Genomic DNA, 19,971 nt, shown 5'->3' on the forward strand with positions numbered 1-19,971 from the left:
CAACCCAAAGCTTTTTTGGAATATTATCAACCAGATGTTAAAAGCCGCTACATTAACACAGCCTAAACATGGTTCGTCTAACAATACTGACAGCACAGACAGTGAATTCAATACCCACTTCATCCAACCAGTAACCCCATCTTATTTAACCCTCAGCACAGGCTGACACAATTTCCTTGTCTCCCTTGTTAGCCCTCAAAACACTTGCACTCAAACCACTCTCCATTTCTACAATCAAAAAACTGTTACTAACCTTAAATCCTATCATCCTTGCTCCTGATAACATGTCATCTGAGTACTTAAAAATCATTATAGTACGCATCACTGTCTAGCCTTATAAAAACTTCACTTTACCCTACACTTTTCCAACTAGTCACTTCTCAGAAACTCATTTATTTTCCAGTCAGATTTCCTAGTTTGAAAAATATACTCCAACTTTATAACCCAAACAGACAGCTGAGATCCACTGACAAAATGTTTTTAACTGTTATAAAAGCTAACAACTCAGAGAAAAGTTAGTTGTGTACACCTACCATAAATGTAGATGTTCGAGTGTCTTCACTGTTGCAGTCATAACTGTAGGGTGCTCCTGCCGGCAGGCAGCCCGAGGTCGGCCAGAATCCCAAAGTCTGGGTCCGGCGTCGGCTGTAAAAGCCAGTATCCTGACGTCAGTACGCCTTGGTACATAGCCCTCAGCCGACGCCATCTTCTCCAGCCTTTCTTGCCCTAGATGTCAGAATACCTCCAATAAATCATAAATAAATCCAACAAGGGAAACACAAATACACCACAAAAAGGAAAAGAGGGGATAGGAGGGAGGGAAACCCCGACTGCAACAGTGAAGACACTCGAACATCTACATTTATGGTAGGTGTACACAACTGTACTATGTTCTTCGTGTTTCACTGTTGCAGTCATAACTGTAGGGTGGAATCCCAAAGCAGTGTAGAGAGGGAGGAGGCTTTAGATAGAAGAAGGGGAGGCAAGAATACCCTGCAAGACAGCAGAGGCAAAGCCTGCCCTAGACTTAGAAAACAAAGGGAGATTGTAGTGCTTGGAAAAAGTATGCACTGAACTCCAAGTGGCAGCTTCCAAGATATCCTTGGTAGGAACTCCTCTGAGAAAAGCTGTAGAAGTAGCAGCTGCTCTAGTAGAATGACTTCTAATGGTTCCAGGAAACTGTTTACCATGATGAGTGTAACAAAATCTGATCCCATAAGCAATCCATTTGGAAATGGTTTGTTTAGAAATAGGTTTTCCAAGTGAACTGGAGGCAAAGGAAACCAACAGTTGGTTAGACTTTCTGAAATCTTTAGTCTTGTCCAAGTAAAATCTTAACTGCCTGTGCACATCCAATGAATGCAAAATCCTTTCCCCTTTATTTTGAGGATTTGGAAAGAAAGTAGGAAGGTGAATTGTCTGATTCAAGGCCACTTTCGAAATCACTTTAGGCATGAAAGTAGGATTGGTCCTCAAGGATACTCTGTCCTGATGGAAAATAAGGTAAGGTTCCACAGCCATAAGAGCTTGCAACTCTGAGACCCTTCTGGCAGAGGTCAAAGCTAACAAAAGAACAGTCTTCCAAGATAGAAACTTAATATCTGAAGAAGCAGCAGGTTCAAAAGGAGGCAAAGTAAGTTTTTCTAAAACATAGTTAAGATCCCAGGCAGGGACCGGAGGGGTCCTTGGAGGTCGCAAATTCTTAGCCCCCCTCAAAAACTGCTTCACCAAAGGATGTGAAAAAACAGGAGGATCAGAACTGAAATGCGCAGAGATAGCAGAAGCATGAATCTTAATGGAAGAAAATGAAAGTCCCTTAGATAAAAGCTCCGAAAGGTAAAGCAAAATAGAGGAGAGATCAGGAACCTGAGGATCAGAACCTCGGTCCTGCATCCAAATAGAAAACCTCTTCCATTTAGAGGCATAAGACTTCCTAGTGCTAGGCCGTCTAGCTTCCAAAAGAACATCCAACACTTGTTTGGGAAGACTAGAGGCAATCAAATTCCTTTGAAGAGCCAAGCTGTCAAGCAAAGGGTCTTGAGGTTGGAATGTAGCAACTGACCCTGATGCTGGGACAGAAGCGAAGGGTTCAGTGGAAGAATCCAAGGAGGCCCCGAGAACAGGAGTTTTAGAGTTGGATACCAAAACTGTCGAGGCCAATTTGGAGCAATCAAGATGAGGAACTTGGGCTTGTCCTGCTTTATCTTCAGTAGTACCCGAGGCAGTAGAGGAAGAGGAGGGAAGGCATATGCAGACAGACTTCTCCAACTGAAAGACAGGGCATCCACTCTCCATGCTGTTTTGTGGAAGGACCTGGTGCAAAAGCGAGGCAGCTGATGATTGAGATGGGATGCGAACAGATCTATCTGGGGACATCCCCAAACTGCAGTAATTCTTTTGAACAAGTTGGTGTCTAGCATTCATTCGTGAGGATCTGAAATGTTTCTGCTCAGGCTGTCTGCTAAAAGATTTTGTTTCCCTGGAATGAATTGAGCCTGGAGATGCAGATTCAAATTTAGAGCTGTGTCCCATAAACTCATAGCCAGTCTGCAAAGGGGGTAAGAATGAGATCCCCCCTGCTTGTTGATGTACCACATGACCGTGGTGTTGTCTGTGCGAATTAGCAGAGGCCCTGGTTGTAAAGGTGCTTGAAGGCCAAAGGGCATTTTGAACTGCCAACATCTCCTTCAGATTGATGTGCCAGTGAAGATGGTCCTTTGTCCAGGTTCCTTGCTGGCAATTGTCTAGAAAATGTGCTCCCCAAGCATAATCCGAGGCGTCCGTGGTTAGGATTTGAGTAGGTTGAGGGAGACGAAAAGGTTTTCCTTCATTTAAAATGCATGCCCTGGACCACCAGAGGAATTCCTTCTGGAGGCAGGGGATCAGAGGAATCAGAATATCCAGATCGTGATAATGCTATGACCATACACTTTTCAGATACCATTGAAGCTTTCTCATGTGAAGCCTTGCGTTTGGAATCAACAGAATGCAGGAAGCCATGTAGCCCAGAGCCTGCAGGAATTTCCTTGCAGTAAGCTGAGATAGAGTTGCCAAGGTGTTGAAAGTAGAAGCCAGCTGAGTTTGTTTTTCTGGAGTGAGGTAGGCCCTTTGTAAGGTTGTGTTTAAGAGGGCTCCCAAGAATACTATTTGTTGAGAAGGGATTAAATGTGACTTTTTTATGTTCACTGAGAATCCCAGTAAGAGGAGAAGACGTTGAACGAAGTCTGGGTGTTGAAGCAGAAGATCTTTGCTGTCTGCCTGAATAAGGCAGTCGTCCAAATAGGGGTAAATCTGAATCCCCTGAAGTCTGCAGTAAGCCACTACTGGTGCCAGGCACTTGGTGAAGACTCTGGGCAGTAGATAAACCAAAGGGCAGAACAGAGAATTGAAAGTGCCTCGAACCTGCCTTGAACCTGAGGAATTTCCTGTGTTCTTGTCTGATAGGGATATGCAAATAGGCTTCCTTTAAGTCCAATGTCACCATCCAGGCGTCCTGAGAGAGCATTGGAAGTAACTGTTGCAGAGTGAGCATCTTGAACTTTGGAATTTCCAAAAAGGTGTTTAACACAGAAAGGTCCAGAATAGGTCTCCAAGAGTTTTGTTTTCTGGGAACCAGAAACAGCCTTGAATAAAATCCTCTTCCCATTTCCAAGAGTGGAACAGGCTCTATGGCTCTCATGGCCAGAAGAGCATCCACTTGAGTTAAGGCCTCTGACCATTGAAGTTTTGGCAGATCTGGCCAACCGTGAGTCCTTGGCAAAGTGTGAAAGTGGAACTTGTAACCTTTTAAAATCACATCCAATACCCATTTGTCCTGGGTAATATGAGTCCAATTCTTGTAAAAAAGAGACAGTTTTCCTCCGAGAGGGGCGTCCAGGTAAAGAGGTCCTGAAGCCCAACCGAGAGAGTCATTGAGTCTGTTTTCTTTGAGATTGGGATCTGTCTTCTCCCCTTCTAGGTGAAGAAGCAGTCCATTGTCTAGATCTGTACGAGGTCTGGCCTTGACCACGGCCTCTGGAGCGTCTATATCTTCCCCTTTGAGGCCTGTCAGACGTGGGAAAGGACCATATTTTAGTGGGCCAATTCCTGGCAAATCTAGGAGGCTGAACCTGCAAGAAATCTTTACAGTCTGCATGGACGTTGCCTTTTCTTCCATCTTTTTAATAACTTCCTCAGCCTTAGAACCAAAAAGAACATCATGTTGAACAGGGGCATCTAATAATTTAGCCTTAACCTGTTCAGGCAAACTTTGTTCACGAAGCCAGGCATGTCTCCTAATCACAGTACCAGAGGCAGCAGCCCTGCAGGAAGCATCCAAGGCATCAAAACCACAATGCAAACTATGCTTGTTAACCTGTTCAGTAGCATGCAAAACATCCTGAAGTTCCTTATCCTCTGCACAAGCAGGTACGGAAGCAAGCTTTTGCTTTAAAACAGACAAAAGAAATTGCTGGTATTTAAACATATGAAACTGGCAATTCAATGGCCTTACAGAAAGGGTAGCAGAAGTATATATCTTTTTGCCCCACCTGTCTAAAGCACGAGAATCCTTCTCAGAGGGAATAGGATTTTTAGAAGTAGCAACCTAAGCAGCCTTAGAACCCTGAGAAATAGTTTCAGGGTCTGCAGAAGGATTTTTAAATAGAAATAAATGAGAGTCAGGAACCCTATAAAATCTATCAGACTTAGAAGGAGCAGGAGGCATGGAATCAGGATTCAAATTAGCCTCAGAAAAAGCATCATCCACAATGTCCAAAACAGGAGGGATAGCTAAAGGCCTATGCTGAGGAAGAAGAAGAAATTCTCTAAGCCTCTTTTGGAAGCAGAATATTCCTGTCCTTCCCAATGAAAATGTTCCCTCATCTCATGCAAGGTTTCCCCAAAAGAAAAATCCTCAGGCGGAGAGGCCGAGGGCAAAGATTCCTCAGCATCCGAATCCTCATAAGGGGGAAGGAATAGTCCTGATCAGAGGAAGAAACAGAAGAGACAGAGGCCTGGTCAGAAGAATCCAGAGTAACATCCTGTCGAGGCCTTTTCTCAGGAGGGGGGTGAGAACCCCTAATCATTGTAAGCAAGTCTTCAGCCATCCTCAATAATTGTTTTTGTGTCTTGGGAGTGGATTCAGAAGCAGCTTGAGCTGAAACTTTAGACTTAGAAGGAGTCTTTGTCTTTGCCTTTGCCTTTGAAATAGTAATGTGAGTAGGCCTGAAAACCCCCTCAGAAGCCGGTACCTGCACAGCGGTTCCGGACCCATCTGAAGGAGCGACGTCCGAAGGTCCTGCAGCAGTTAAAATAGTGGGCCTTGATGGCTCCCCATGGGAGTCCAGATCGCCATCGGTTCAGAAGCGACGGACGACAGGGGCTGCAAAAGCGCCTCACTGACGACAGCCGAACCGGACGCTGGCTCCAGCTGCAACGAGTCCTGTTTGGACCTCGGAGGCCTGTCTTTATCTTTGCGCTTCTTTTGAACTCCGGTAGTATCCGACGACATTCTGTAATTGAAGCGTCTGCCAAAATAATTTAAAGCCCAGTCGTACCTGCGTTTGATAGTACGAGAGTTGAACCTGGCACAGAACCGACAACAAGAAACGTCGTGGTCAGGGCCTAAGCAAGGTAGACAGTAAGAGTGGAAATCTTTATGCGGTATTTGTTTCCCACACGCTATACAATTATTATTTTTCTGACATCGGAGGAACAAGAAAAAGATTCCCCAACGGGGTACTTAGCTTTGAGAAGAGAAGTAACAACTTCGTACCGACAACAACCAAGAATGCTGTTCGAAAATCGCCAACCAACGTTTTGCGAGCTGCTTTCCACCGCACGGCAAGAAAGACTGGAGAAGATGGCGTCGGCTGAGGGCTATGTACCAAGGCGTACTGACGTCAGGATACTGGCTTTTACAGCCGACGCCGGACCCAGACTTTGGGATTCTGGCCGACCTCGGGCTGCCTGCCGGCAGGAGCACCCTACAGTTATGACTGCAACAGTGAAACACGAAGAACATCTTTGTTCTCCTCCTTCCTGGACAAAATTTGGAACTCCCCTCCTCAAACTGCAATGTTGATAGTGTATATCAACTCAAACAATAAAAGGCTGGAAAAAAATGGAAGAAGCTTTAAACAGATATTCAGATAAGGTGATAAATCTACAAATCTCAGAGTCTGAAAAGAAGAAAAAGCTGGCTGAATATGAGACTGTACAAGAAGAGATGTTTCAAAAAAATAAAAGAATTAGAGGACAGAGCACATAGGGAAAACCTGAGATGTTCTGCTGTACCTGAGAAGCTGGAAGAAACAGACTGTATTTAATTTTATAAAGGTGCATATAAATAACTGGACTAGTATTCCACAACAGAAATTGTTAATTGAAAGGGCACATCATGTGTATGCTCCAAACCTGGTTATGAGAAACAGCCTAGACCTTTACTAGTAAAGATGCAATCTTATGAGCAGAAGGAGTTGATTCTGACAAAACTGTGGCAGAAGGACAAAGTACTAAAAGTGTGAGACAGCAGAGTGTTTGTGGAGAATGACTACTCATTGTACACCAGGCAAAAGAGGAGTAAATGTATTCCATTATTCAGGAAATGTTGAGAAGCAGGCATGTACCCAGCTATCTCAAAATATTTTTCTCTGGAGGAACAAAATCATTTTTGATAAAGTACGTGCTAAGGAAGAAATACAAAAGTTTGTCCAACAAAAAGTGAGCTATGAAACAGAGGGAGATTCTGCTTCTTGCTCTTCTGGTAATAACAACCACAGAGAGATTGTGCAAGTGAAACCTTCCAGTTTTTCAACAGAAAATGCTTGACATAGAGAAAAAAGGCACAAGAGTTGACTAGAAGAATTGACAGTAGTTTGGTAATGAAGCAGAGACAGGGTTTGGGAGATGGACATGAATAGGGATAGAACAAGAAAATCTGGAAATATTAAGACTTTTTTTTTTTTACTTTTACTTTATTAAACATCTAGGGGACTCAAGAATATGCCTTACTTCATGTCATTAATGTTTGGAGAATAAAATCAGTAACTTTGAAATTGACAAATGTGGGATTACAAAGCAATAACTATATTTGTGAAACATTACAAAACAAGAAAATCTGGAAATATTGGTCTTTTTTGGACTTTGTTAAACATATAGGAGACTCTACAGCATATGCCCTACTTCATGTCATTAATGTTCAGAAAAATACTCAGGAGATGGGAAGAGGAGGGAGAAAGTTAACTGCCAGTAAAGTATTTTTTTCTTAATACTATTATATGAATAGTGCATGACTTTCATTGCATGTTATAAAATATTTTTTTCAGTTATTTTTAGGTGTAATGGGGATACTAATGTAAAATGGTGCTCCTGTTTTTTTTTTTCTCCCTTCTTCTCTCTTTCTCCCAGTTCTGTTTTAAGAAATATAAGCACTGCAATGTAAAACAAAAATAGATCTGGTTAAAAAAGCACAACAAAAATATTGTGCTTTTTCTCATTCTTGCATAGAGGAATGACTGGATTAAGGCCATTAGCTTAATATAGTAACAAGTTTTTTAAACAAGCAAGTACATGAAAAAGAATATTGAATATTATAAGGCTTTTTTCCCCAAGCAAGCAGTTTTGTGGCTGGTTCTTATGTCTCTAGCAGACAATCTGATAAAGAGAAATGGCTTAGAGAAAATGTTTTCTGAATCCAATCAAGTGTTTTCCCAGCTGAGAGAACTATAAAGATGAGACAAAACCAGACATCACTTAATACAACCACATGCTGTACCATGCATCTTAGCATGGATAATCTTTCTTTTAGCTTAGCTTGAATTTGTGTGTGTGGCTGTCAGTTTGGAACATTTGTGTCTATTAGGAGGGTAAAACTTCCATATTTGAAGTTGTACATAATTTTGTGTGTTATTATTGAGTTAATATGTTTTGCTGGGGTATTAGGTGTATGTGTGTGTATTTTTGTTTGAGGGTTTTCCATAAAACACAAAGTTCTGTAAGATGTGATATAGGCTCAATGGAGATGACAAGTAAGACCTGTATAAGAGATTAAACTGCCAAACAGTACATGCATGTAACACAAAAGCTGGAATTAGACATCTAACAAAAAAGCTGTTATACATAAAGGGTAAGAATAATAATTTCTCAAAAATATGATGCTTGCTATAATGTCTTTAAATGTTAATGGTCTCACAGATAAATACAAAAAAATAGTACTGAACTATATTAAAAATGTAAAGTGCAAACAGTTATGCTACCGGAGACACACTTGGATAGAACTGAACATGTGAATTTGATAAAGAAACATTTTCAGGATGGTTATCCAGCGGAATAGGGCAAAGCAAGAGAGCAGTACTTATATTAATTGCAATAGGAGCTCAAATAGTAATCAAAAAGGATACAAAAGACAATAACAGTAGATATAAAGTACTAAGGGGCTACTGGCAAGGGGGAAGCATTATACTGGCATGTATTTATATTCCAACGAAAACTGCTATAACGGAGCTTAAGAAAATTCTGGGACAAATAATCAGCTTTCATCAAGGAATGTTACTTATAGGTGGGGAATGGAATTTGATTTGCAACAGTGAAGATGTGTCTGGGGAGGCAGAAGGGAAACTATAACAAAGAAGGGTAGATTTTTTTTTTTAAATTATGAAAATATTAGACATGGAAGATTTGAAGTCAGTACTAGTTCAGAGTGAGTTTACCTATTATTCCCTAAGATACAAAACAAGGCTAGACTAGACAGAATTTTTATTTCACAGTAACATGTGCATTTAATTGAAGGTCTTGATACACACCCCAAAACTATTTCAGATCATGCACCAATAATAAGTAAAATAAAAACAAAGGGTAATGAAATAAAAATGAGACACTGCCACTTTCCCACCTATCTGTTGAAAAGAAAGGAATTTAAGGAGTGGGTAGTGGAAATTATTCAGGAGCTATTAGTGAAGATAGAAATTTCTTCTGAACATATAGCTAGGGAGTGGGATAAAATTAAAGTAGAATTTAAAAACAGGGTAGAAATAAAAGAAAGGGAGATATGGTTAAGTAACAAGAATTATTTAGAGGGACTGACAAATGTTAAAGTATTGAAAATAGGGGAAATCTCACAGAACAAGAAGAGAAGCAACTGCAGAATGCTGAAGAGAAAATAAGGTATTATCTCGATAATATGCATGAGTTTAGAGAGATTGCTGTTAAGCAACTGTTTTTTGATAATAACTCTAGAGCTCAAAAACTTTTAGCACAATGACTCAGGCAACAGAAAGTAGAAAGGGCTGTCACCAAGCTTAGGGAGTCTATAACAAAGAAGATAACAAGGGATCCTGTAGCAGTATGAGAAATATTTCAGAAAATCTGTATAAAGCAGAGAAATATATATAGATATATAGAGATAATATGCATGAGTTTAGAGAGATTGCTGTTAAGCAACTGTTTTTTGATAATAACTCTAGAGCTCAAAAACTTTTAGCACAATGACTCAGGCAACAGAAAGTAGAAAGGGCTGTCACCAAGCTTAGGTAGTCTATAACAAAGAAGATAACAAGGGATCCTGTAGCAGTATGAGAAATATTTCAGAAAATCTGTATAAAGCAGAGAAATATGGAAATCAAGAAAAGGTACAAATGGAAATGTTTATGGAAGAATTAAATATGCCAGGGTTAGAGGTAGAGGAGGCTCCATTACTAACAGTTGGATAGGAGGAGATGAGAGAAAAATGGTGATGTATAACTAATGTACAGGAAAGTACCCAGAAACAGATGGTATTCTTGTGGAAGTTTGAAAGCTAGGAGGGAAAATAAAACTGATAAAGATCTGGATGCTTTTGTTTAACAGTATTTTAAGAGGAGAAGGAGGAGAAGTACCAACATCCTGGAAGAAAGTGGTGGTAGCTGTAATACCTAATGAGGGTAAAGATTCACCAGATCCAGCTTCACATAGGCCCATTGAAATACTAAACCATGATTCTAAAGTGTTTAAACCATGATTATAAAGTGTTTATCTCTATAATGGCTAAAATAATGGGAAACGTGATGCCAAAACTGATGTATATGGATCATCATGGACCTTATCAACAAAGATATTGGTAACCTCCAAACAGATGACACTACACAATTTGGATTTTTCAAAGGGAGATCATGCCTGTTAAACCTAGTGGGCTTCTTCGAGACAGTCACCAAAGCCCTTGATGAGGGGATATCTGTGCATACAGCCTACCTAGACTTAGCCAAGGCTTTTGACACTATGCCCCACTCAGGCATAATTGACAAACCCACCCAGCTAGGTATCAACCCGTATATCATTAGATGGGTCACTAAGGGGCTTACTGATAGAACCCATATAGTCAAAATAGGGGAAATACACCTCCAACAGCAGACCTGTAACCAGTGGTATTCCACAGGGATCAGTCCTGGGACTTATACTGTTTGGAATCTATTTCTCCGAAGTGCAAGCTAAAACTAAAGGTCTGTGGCTGACAAAGTTTACTGATTACTGCAAACTGGGAGCAGTCATAGAATCTCCAAATAATGTCAACATCCTACTAGAGGGTCTTACACAAACAAATGACTTCAATGCAAAATAATGTATTTGCATCCCTTTTGGTAAGAGTGATATTCCTGCTAACTATCACAGCAATAACAGCACCCTAAGTACGCACTCAGTGATGAGAGACTTGGGCACATAGGTTGAAAGCAACCTTACCTTTGATCACCATGTCTCCACAGTGGTAAGAAGGGAATTCTATATTGCTCATCTCATAAGTAAGGACATTGCCTAAAGAAAAAAGAAGTTATAACCTCCCTGTACTCTTCCCTCATCTGGCCAATAATTGAGTACAATTCCCCTTTTGGTATGTACCTTTCCAAATACCTGCAGCAACTGGAGAGACCACAAAGGTTCTTCACAAGGAAATTTCAAGGTATTCAGCATCTGTCCTATGAGGAGCATCTGAAATCACTTTCACTTTATTCTGGTTCATACAGACTACTCAGAGGTGATATCTGCCTTGCATATAAGGCAATCTTTGACCCTGCTTTATTGGAAATGCTGCATATCTGTAAGTTAAATGGTACATGGGTTACTTCTAATGGCCTTAACCTGGTATGTGACATTAATAAAACCTACTGAAGGGACGTATTTGTCTCCCAGAGGTTACCACACCTTTGAAACAGACTCCCTCTTCATGTCAAGCAGAGAATCTCATTGGCCCTCTTCAAATGCAATCTGGATGATTGGATGGATAACTGTAAACTCACTCCAGGGGTTCCACCTATGTCCCTCTTGGGCAGGGGTGATAGGTGCTGATCATGGAAATAAGGGTAAAACTTGGCTAGGCTTGTAAAGGTCCTAGGGTCATTAGCCTAGTAACCTCCTATGATCATATGATCCTGTGGTTTTGTGGAGGGAAGGCAAATATTTGACAACATTAACAGAACACTGATGATCCAGAAGGAAGCAGAATGTAAGAAAATACCACTGGTGCCAGTGGGTCTTGATGAAGAGAAAGCATTTGACAGAGTAAACTGGGACTTTATCAGCAGAGCAGTGAAAGCATTTGCATTCCCTGATAACATTATAAGGTTGATTAGGAGGATATATGAGGGACTGGAGACAAAAATTAAAGTGGGTTTGGTCCTCTCTGATAATCTGTGCTTGAGCAGAGAAACCAGGCGGGGTGCCCTCTCTCCTCTTTGTATTTGCATTACACTTATTACCACTTACAAAGAAAATAAGGGACTCAGAAATTCAAGGATATAATTGGTATGGTAGTCAAGAAAAGCTGGTTCTATTTGCAGATGACATTATTTCATATCTGACAAAACCAGAAAGGGACATTGCAATGCCGTAGACCATATTGAGACAGTTTCAAATCTTTTTCGGATACAAAATTATTGGATACAAAATTAATGAATCTAAAACAAATGCAATAGCAGTAAACTATGTACCCACATAAGAAGTGGTTCAGCAATATAGATACTTCTGGGGACATGATGAAGTGAAGTATTTAGGCATATGGATTAAAAATGATTCCGGCGTGGCAGCTAAGGATATGTAGGAAGAGACTAAACAAACGATAATACAAAAACTGAGAAAATGTAAGTTCTGTTATATGGATATCGATAGTAAGATATAAGCAGTTAAAATGTTTTTAGTCCCATTAGTTTTGTACACAGGTCAGGCATATTTTTATCAAACAGAGGAGAAGCCATGGATAGCAATTAATAAAGAGCTGAAGGATTTTATCTGAAAGGGGAGGAGGGCAATAGTCAAGTGGGATAAGATTACTCTTCCAATAGAGTAGGGTGGATTGGGATTACCCGATTTGAAGGGGTATTTCAGAGCAACAAAGTTCAGGCTTCTATACATAAAACAAGCAAAAAATTATAATTCAAAGTGGAAAGAGGTGATGATGAAAAGGGGTGGAAGCTCAAGAAACAAGGAGAGACTGGGATTTTGGATGCAGGCATTTAAGGAGAATAACAATAATCATACAGAGTATTACTTTCATAAAGTAGCAGAAAATATTCTAAGAACTAAGCCAACACAGAAATGGAGAAAAGAGATTCTGCCGATAGGGATGACTGCAATTAGGTATACAGACAACAGGCAAGAGGTGGTTGGAATTTACTGGAGAAAACTAGCAAAGGAACCAAAGTATTGGATGCAAATGCTAGCAAGGGAAGGGTAATAGAATGGGAAAAAGCCAAGAACATATTTGGACTGCATGTTAGAAATTGCCTTCCCTATCAAGGATTGATATCAGAGTATAGGCAAAGAGAAAGAAATATGGAGGTTCCTAAATGAAACACCAGCACTGATATAGGTTTTAGTAGAAACTAGAACAGAAGTTGCCATTAAGAAAGGAATAATTAATATAGCATATAACATATTACATAACTATAAGAATCAATCAGAGGAGTTCAGAAAGGATTGGGAAAAAAGACTGGATAAGCAATTCACAAAGAAACAATGGGGGATATATGTATGTCTCTCAAATATGCAACAAAGTCTAGAAGATTTGGAATCTTTGCTTGGAAGTGTTTACAAATGTATTTTTGTACCCCAAGTAGGGTCCAAAGAAATTTTCCTCAGGTAGACAGCAAATGTTGGAGGTGTGATTGGGAAGAAAGCGGTAACTGGGAATGTATTTTCAGGGAGTGTAATGAGTTGGCAGGCTTTAAAGATTCCCTGCAGACTGTTGTAAACAAATGCAATAAATAAAAATAAAACAAATAAAGAAGTTTAAACACACATTTAGAAATGTTACCATTACATAATAACAAAAATGAATTACCATTAAGTTTTCTATTAATATTATCAAAAAGAATCCCTACTCGTTTTGTGTTATTTGATCATATATATAATCACTAAATTATTACTTTATTCATTGTTATAACACTATTTTCAACATTTTATAATTTTCCCAAACTCTGCCTTAACAAAATTATCAATAAAGGTTTAAGATTTCATATAGTTAAAACTCAAGTTTGGCAGTGTTTTTCTTGCAGTTTTTACTGAATGGTTTGTCTGTGTGACCTTTTTACCCTTTGGTTGATTTGGATGTTAGTTGGGCTATTTTGCAGGCACCTTAATCTTTATGCACATCAGCTGTATTTAAAGACTTGTGTTTCTGAAGTATATCCAAAGTAACCACTTATGCTGTTGTGACGAGGTCATTAAAAAGACTGAAACATGCATATTATCCACAACTAGTGAGGTTTGTTTTTTTAGTCTGAATGTAACCAAAAAGACTTAGAAAGTAAAAGTCATGTACATTCACAATCCATCTATATGAAACACTCAATATACTTAAGGGGTCAAAAACGATTTGCATATATCCCATATGCCTTCGCTACAGGAGATTTTAATGTATCACACAGTGAAAACTTTAGTTTGGGTGGATTTTTCTTGTACTTTTTACTAAACTGTTTATCTGTGTGACCTGCATTGTACCTTTGGTTTGGTTGTTTTTTATGTATATATTTCCTGACTGAGTAATGCCACTGTTTTATTGTGTTGTGCTGTCCATTTCATCTGCAGAGTTTCCTTTGACATCAAAATGTATTGGATTAATTAATTAATATCTGCCTCAAACCTAACACTAAAAATACTGTAATAGAAATAAATATTTCCATATAATTCTCTAAATTAGCTTTCCAATTTTAGAAAAATCCCAAATTCATTAAAATAAGGCGTGAGGATAAAAAAAAGAGACAGCAACTTTTATAGTACATGCATGTCTTTAAAATATAGGAGCTTTTAGTCTCATTCACAGTCTTGTATCATGTTGCCTGACTTTTTGTATACTGCTAATCAATTTGTTTGTTTGTGTCTTTCGGCTTTTCCCGGTTAGGGGCCGCCACAGCGGAACTCCGGTCCGCTAATGATTGGTAGTTGATTTTTACGTGTCGAGTTACCAGCCCTGACACACAACCTTCAACGAAGGTATGCCCATTCACGCATATCTCCATGCAGAAGACGCTCTAGCTGAGAATCGAACTGGACAGCATCTTACTGTGAGGCGACAACGCTACCGCAGCACCACCACCGTGGGTAATCAATCTGAAAGTAAAAATAATGAACCCAAGAGCACTAAAATTAATTTTTGATCTCTTTTATTCATTTTTCAAATGTTACTTTGAACCATAAGTAATAATAAATAAGACATTCTGCCTTTCTTACAGCCTCCAGAAAATCTCTCTAAAGGGTAATGTGGCTCAGAATTGGAAGCTGTGGATCCAGGAATTTAATTTATTTATGACTATGGATTGTTTAGCCAGGAAACCTGAAAAGCTACACTGTGCTACATGTCTGCAAGTCAAAGCAGAAACAGCCCTGTAAGTTTATACACTATTTGAATTTTGAGAAAAAACATAGAAAATGTGAGAGAGAGAGAAAGACAAAGTTCTGTGATGAGAAAGAAGTTTCAGAGTTACTGTAAGTTGCAGGAATATATCATATAATGACTATTTGCTCTATATCAGAAACAAAATCCATCAGAAATTAAAGATGCTTATGTTATTGCATTAAAGATCTGAATCAGAGTCTGAATATTGATGAGTTTCATGATTCATTAGTCTGAAGCAGAATCGTGGTATCAGAAATGATCAGTTGAGAGACTAAGCGCTGGATTTAGCATTAAACATAATGATTTATGCATTCTACTCTTCACAGTTAATAGAATTCTTATCAGAGTTATAATAATGTAAAGTTGCACATAAAATAGAGCAGTTGAAAATTATTAAAAATATAATAAAAAGGAGTAATAGAAATAAATACATGAGCTGTATAGAACAAGCTTTGCCCACTCATATTACAAATAAGACAAACTCAAAAGACAGGCCAGCCTGGTGGAATCCCAGTATCAATCAGTTATACAAAAAAAGAAAAAAAATCTTGGCCAAGTGTAGCAGGAACAAAGCCATACATATTAAAAGGCACCTGACCAATCTAAAAAGGCAGCTAAGAGGGTTAATTAATACTTCAAAGGTGAAATTTGAAGAAAACAAATAGCTTCTCAGGCAAAGGACGGCTACAAAGCTTTCTACAGCTATGTCGGTAATCTCAGGGAAATACACAACAATGCGCAGAACTTATTGTAAATGGCATCATCCACACTGAATTGGAGGCCACTTCCAACCTTTTGACAGGTTCAGCTCAAATTTCTCTACCCATTTCTCCTAATAGTCCAAAGTAAATAGCGCATACCACAATCACAACTATTACTAGGGAACAAGTCATCAATGCACTTTCCAAGGCCAAAAACACTGCATCGATAGGTCCTGATAACATCCTGGGATATTTAATAAATAGCATGAAACATGACTTCTCTATTCTACTTGAATCACTTTTCAACTAGAGCCTGCAGTCCTATTTTGTGCCCAAGGAATGGAACATGGCTACAGCCATTCTTCTGCATAAAGGAGGTCCAACCATTGATCCAGGTAACTACAGGCTCATATGTCTTACCAGCCATATATGTAAGGCCATGGAAAGAATCATCATAGACATGATTAACAATGATATAGGTAACCTGCTAATGCTGGACCCATCACAGTTCGGTTTTATTAAAGGAAGGTCATGCCTATTAAATCTTGTGGACTTTTTTGAGAGGGTCACCAAAGCAGTGGATGAAGGTAAGACTGTGCACACAGCTTACCTTAACCTGGCCAATGTCTTTGATACAATTCCCCACTGAAGCATTACAGACAAGATCGCTAATTTAGGTATAAACCCTTTAATTACCCCCTGGATAGCCATATGGCTCACTGATAGCACTCAGGAGGTCAAAAGAGGTGAGGCCATCTCCACCAAGAGGCCAGTTACAAGCGGAGTCTCCTGGGCTTGGTGCTGGACCCACTCCTTTTTGGCATCTGTTTCTCTGAAATGGAAGCAAATGCTGAAGGTTTATGGATGACTAAGTTTGCAGATGATTGCAAGCTGGGGGTTATCATCGACTCCCCTGTAGACATAAGAAGGTCTATCACTAACAAATGGTGCCAAAGCCATGGTCTTAAACTTAATGCTAAGAAATGCATAATTGTACCTTTTGGGAAGTCAACCATTCCTGCTAGCTACCATGTTGATAATACACCCCAAGTGTCAACCAAGTGGTCAGGAATCTGGGTAAGCATGTAGACAGTAGCCTTACCTTCGACCACCATGTGGCCAGAGTGGTGGGGAACTCCTTTTATGTTGTACAAATTATAAATAAGGGTATGGCATCTAGGTACAAACAGGTCATTATCCCACTGTATTCTACCCTTATCAGACCAATCATAGAGTAAAATGCTCCCTTCATTATGTACCTGATCAGGCATATGCAGCAATTAGAGTGACCTCAGAGGTTCCTTACAAAAAGAATACAAGACATAAGAAACCTGCCTTATGCAGAGCACTTTAAAGCCCTTTCTCTCTACTTAGTCTCTTATAGATTACTGAGGAGCGAGCTATGCCTGGCTTACTGTCCATCAACAATCCCCACACGTATGAATCTTCTGCATATTTTTAAGTCAAAGAATACCAGGAATACAAGATCTAGGGACCTGGATTTTGCCTGTGACTTAAACAGAAAATGCTGTATCTCAGAGACTGCCCCTCCTATGGAAAAGGCTTCCTGTCCATGTGAAGCTGAGTTTGTCCATTACCTAGTTTAAGCGCTACCTGGACCACTGGATGGGGAATAGAAAATTTACACCGGGCCTGGCAGCCATGTCTCTTACGGACAGAGGTAGCTTATAAATACCTGGCCCTCAAAGTCCTATTTGTTTACAGGACATCATTATTTTTATGGGAAAACTTGGCTAGGCTTAGAAAGCTGGGGTGACAATCTATGAATCTATATTTTTTATCACAAGAAACATGTAATTTTGAATTGAATAAACTATTTATTTCTATGCCACTGGATTACAGAAAAAAATACTCTCATAGTAAAGTACTACCCCATTTTACAGCAGCTTTTCTGACATAGGAAATTCTAAAAATCATCCTGAATGCTTCCCCAGCAGATTTATGATAATTAGGAAGCATGTATACCATTATGAGCAGTTCTGATGCTAAAACTGATACAGTATTAGATAATGGAAAATATAGACTCCTAAATTCTAGAGCCCAGTATTACAGAATGCAGCTATGTCTCTGTATGTTTACCATGTATCCAAATTAGTGTGTTATCATCCATACATTAAGGCATGTTTGGTACACCATGCATACCAAATGAGGTTTTATAACGCTGAGTGTTACAGTATCACATCAAGCAATACTGCCTCGGTATTGCAGTTTAGGACAGAGTATTATATGATATCACCTTACTTGATTCTCCACACTCCATCCATTTATCACTCTTATTAATAAATTATGCCTCTCAGGGCAATTCTTGGCAGTGGGCCATGTAGGCAGAACGGTTCTGAAATGCCTCCATAGTTCTCTTGGAATCCAGTCCATATTCTGTATGAGGTATAGCTGTAAGCATAATGAAAAGTGCCTTGTAATTAATCAGATGCATAAAGGCTATAGAAATAAAATTACTTTGCTAAAGTGTGTAAACAAATCATCTTTTGGTATGCTCTCGTGAAGCTGTTTTACAGAGTAGACCAGAAGTGATAGCATTCAGTATTCAACATATAACAACCAAGTATAGAACCGGCACTTCAAGGAAGACCCTTCCTTCCTTCCTTATCAAGCTGCATCAACTTCAAGGTTAAGTATATTAATTAGCGGGTTAGGCATGGAGATTGTGGGTTTGACAGGCACTGACGCCCATGAAAAGCATTTAATTAAAAGTTGTTTTTAAAGGTGAATTTTCATTTAAAATAATTTGTTTTCATGGGAAATTTTACACCCTGTTTTGGTTTCTGTCCAGAAATCATAAGACAAAAGTCCGGTAGTCCCTTTACAGAACAGTACTGTTAGAGTATACTGATCACTATTTGTTAATGCATGTGAAACCTAATGTGGCGACCCCTGTGGAAAAATGGATACCTTTAACTTTTTATTTATTTTCATTCATTCATTCATTCATTTTCTTTCTTTTTCTTTCTTTCCTTCATTTATTAATTCATTCTCCAGTAACCCACTTTATCCAATTCAGAGTTATTAAGAAGCCAGACCCTATCCTGGTATACAGTAGGCACAAGGCAGAGAAATTAATCTTATACAGGGCACCAGTTTGTCAGAGAATGCACACACACACATTCACAAATATATACACACAATATGTACATTACAGACACTCTGGAGGATCACCCAGTTCAGCTATGGTATGTTACTGGGGTGTGAGAGGAAACCTGTGTATCCACTTAAATCCCACACAGACAAAGAGAGGATATATAAACTCTGCACGAAGAGAAGGCACCCCAGAGGTGAATTGTGCATTGAGAGGCAGCGACGTTAACCTTTTCACCACTGTGATGTTCCTTCTATTTGTTATGTCACAAAATTAGAAAGTTCTTCCAAGAATACTGCTTATTTTCTGCTTGATAAAATGAGATTACACACACATTTTAATGTCACATTTGAACATGAATTATAACATCCGCCTCACTGCTTCTTCCAAAGCTTTACTTTTTTTCGACTCCAGATAAATACTCATAGTTTGTTGCTGCTTAGTATTATATACATTAAGGACATGCATATACTTGTGCCAGATGATGTACTGTTTTTTAAACCTTGTTAAAGAGTATTCTCAGTTTATTGTGCTGAATATGTATGGAGAAAACACATCAACATCCAAAGTAAATCTGCATTGTAAAGTGGAGATTTACTGCACACCACCGCCATCTGCAGTTTTCTTACAGACCTAGTAAAAGTTTTTGAGTATTTAATAGGTGCAACTTCACATGCTGGTCAAAAAAACAGCTGTTTTAGCAACACATTAACACAGAGGTATACAATTCATTAAGACAGAATGTAACTGAAACAGCAGAAAGCATTCCCTAAAGCCTCAGCTCATAAATGAGGACCATGCAACTATTTTTAAATGGGTTACAAAGAAGCACTTATCTATCTTAGAAATACTGACAGTGGAAAGGTATATACAGCATTAAATCATCTTATTTATTATATGTTGTAAGGCTTTTCCAATAAAACAATGTATGAAGACCAATACTGCTTGGGTTTCTCCTTCCTACTTATCCATCACATTATGCCAAGTAATTTGTATGAGGCCTTAATTTACATACTAAGACTGCTTCTCAGTTGAAAATTATATAAAATGGCCCCTTGCACATTTGATTATAAGCTTAAACAACTAAAAATAAGCTCTAAAACTCTATAAGCAACATCCGAGACAAAAAGCTGAACATGGTTATAACAATGTCAGCAATGCAATGTTATATCTTCAGTGAGTTTGCCAGTAGCTCTTCTGGGTTGTTGAGAATGCCAAGGGTTCTTTCCTTGGGTAAATCCATTTCATTTACAAAGAGGGCTTAGAAGGAATTCCCATCCTGTATAATCAGGTGAGATGATCAGTAAACATTCTGT

Source organism: Protopterus annectens, chromosome 1.part1 (assembly GCF_019279795.1).
Source record: "Protopterus annectens isolate FY-2018-M chromosome 1.part1, PAN1.0, whole genome shotgun sequence".
Lineage (NCBI taxonomy): Eukaryota > Metazoa > Chordata > Ceratodontiformes > Protopteridae > Protopterus > Protopterus annectens.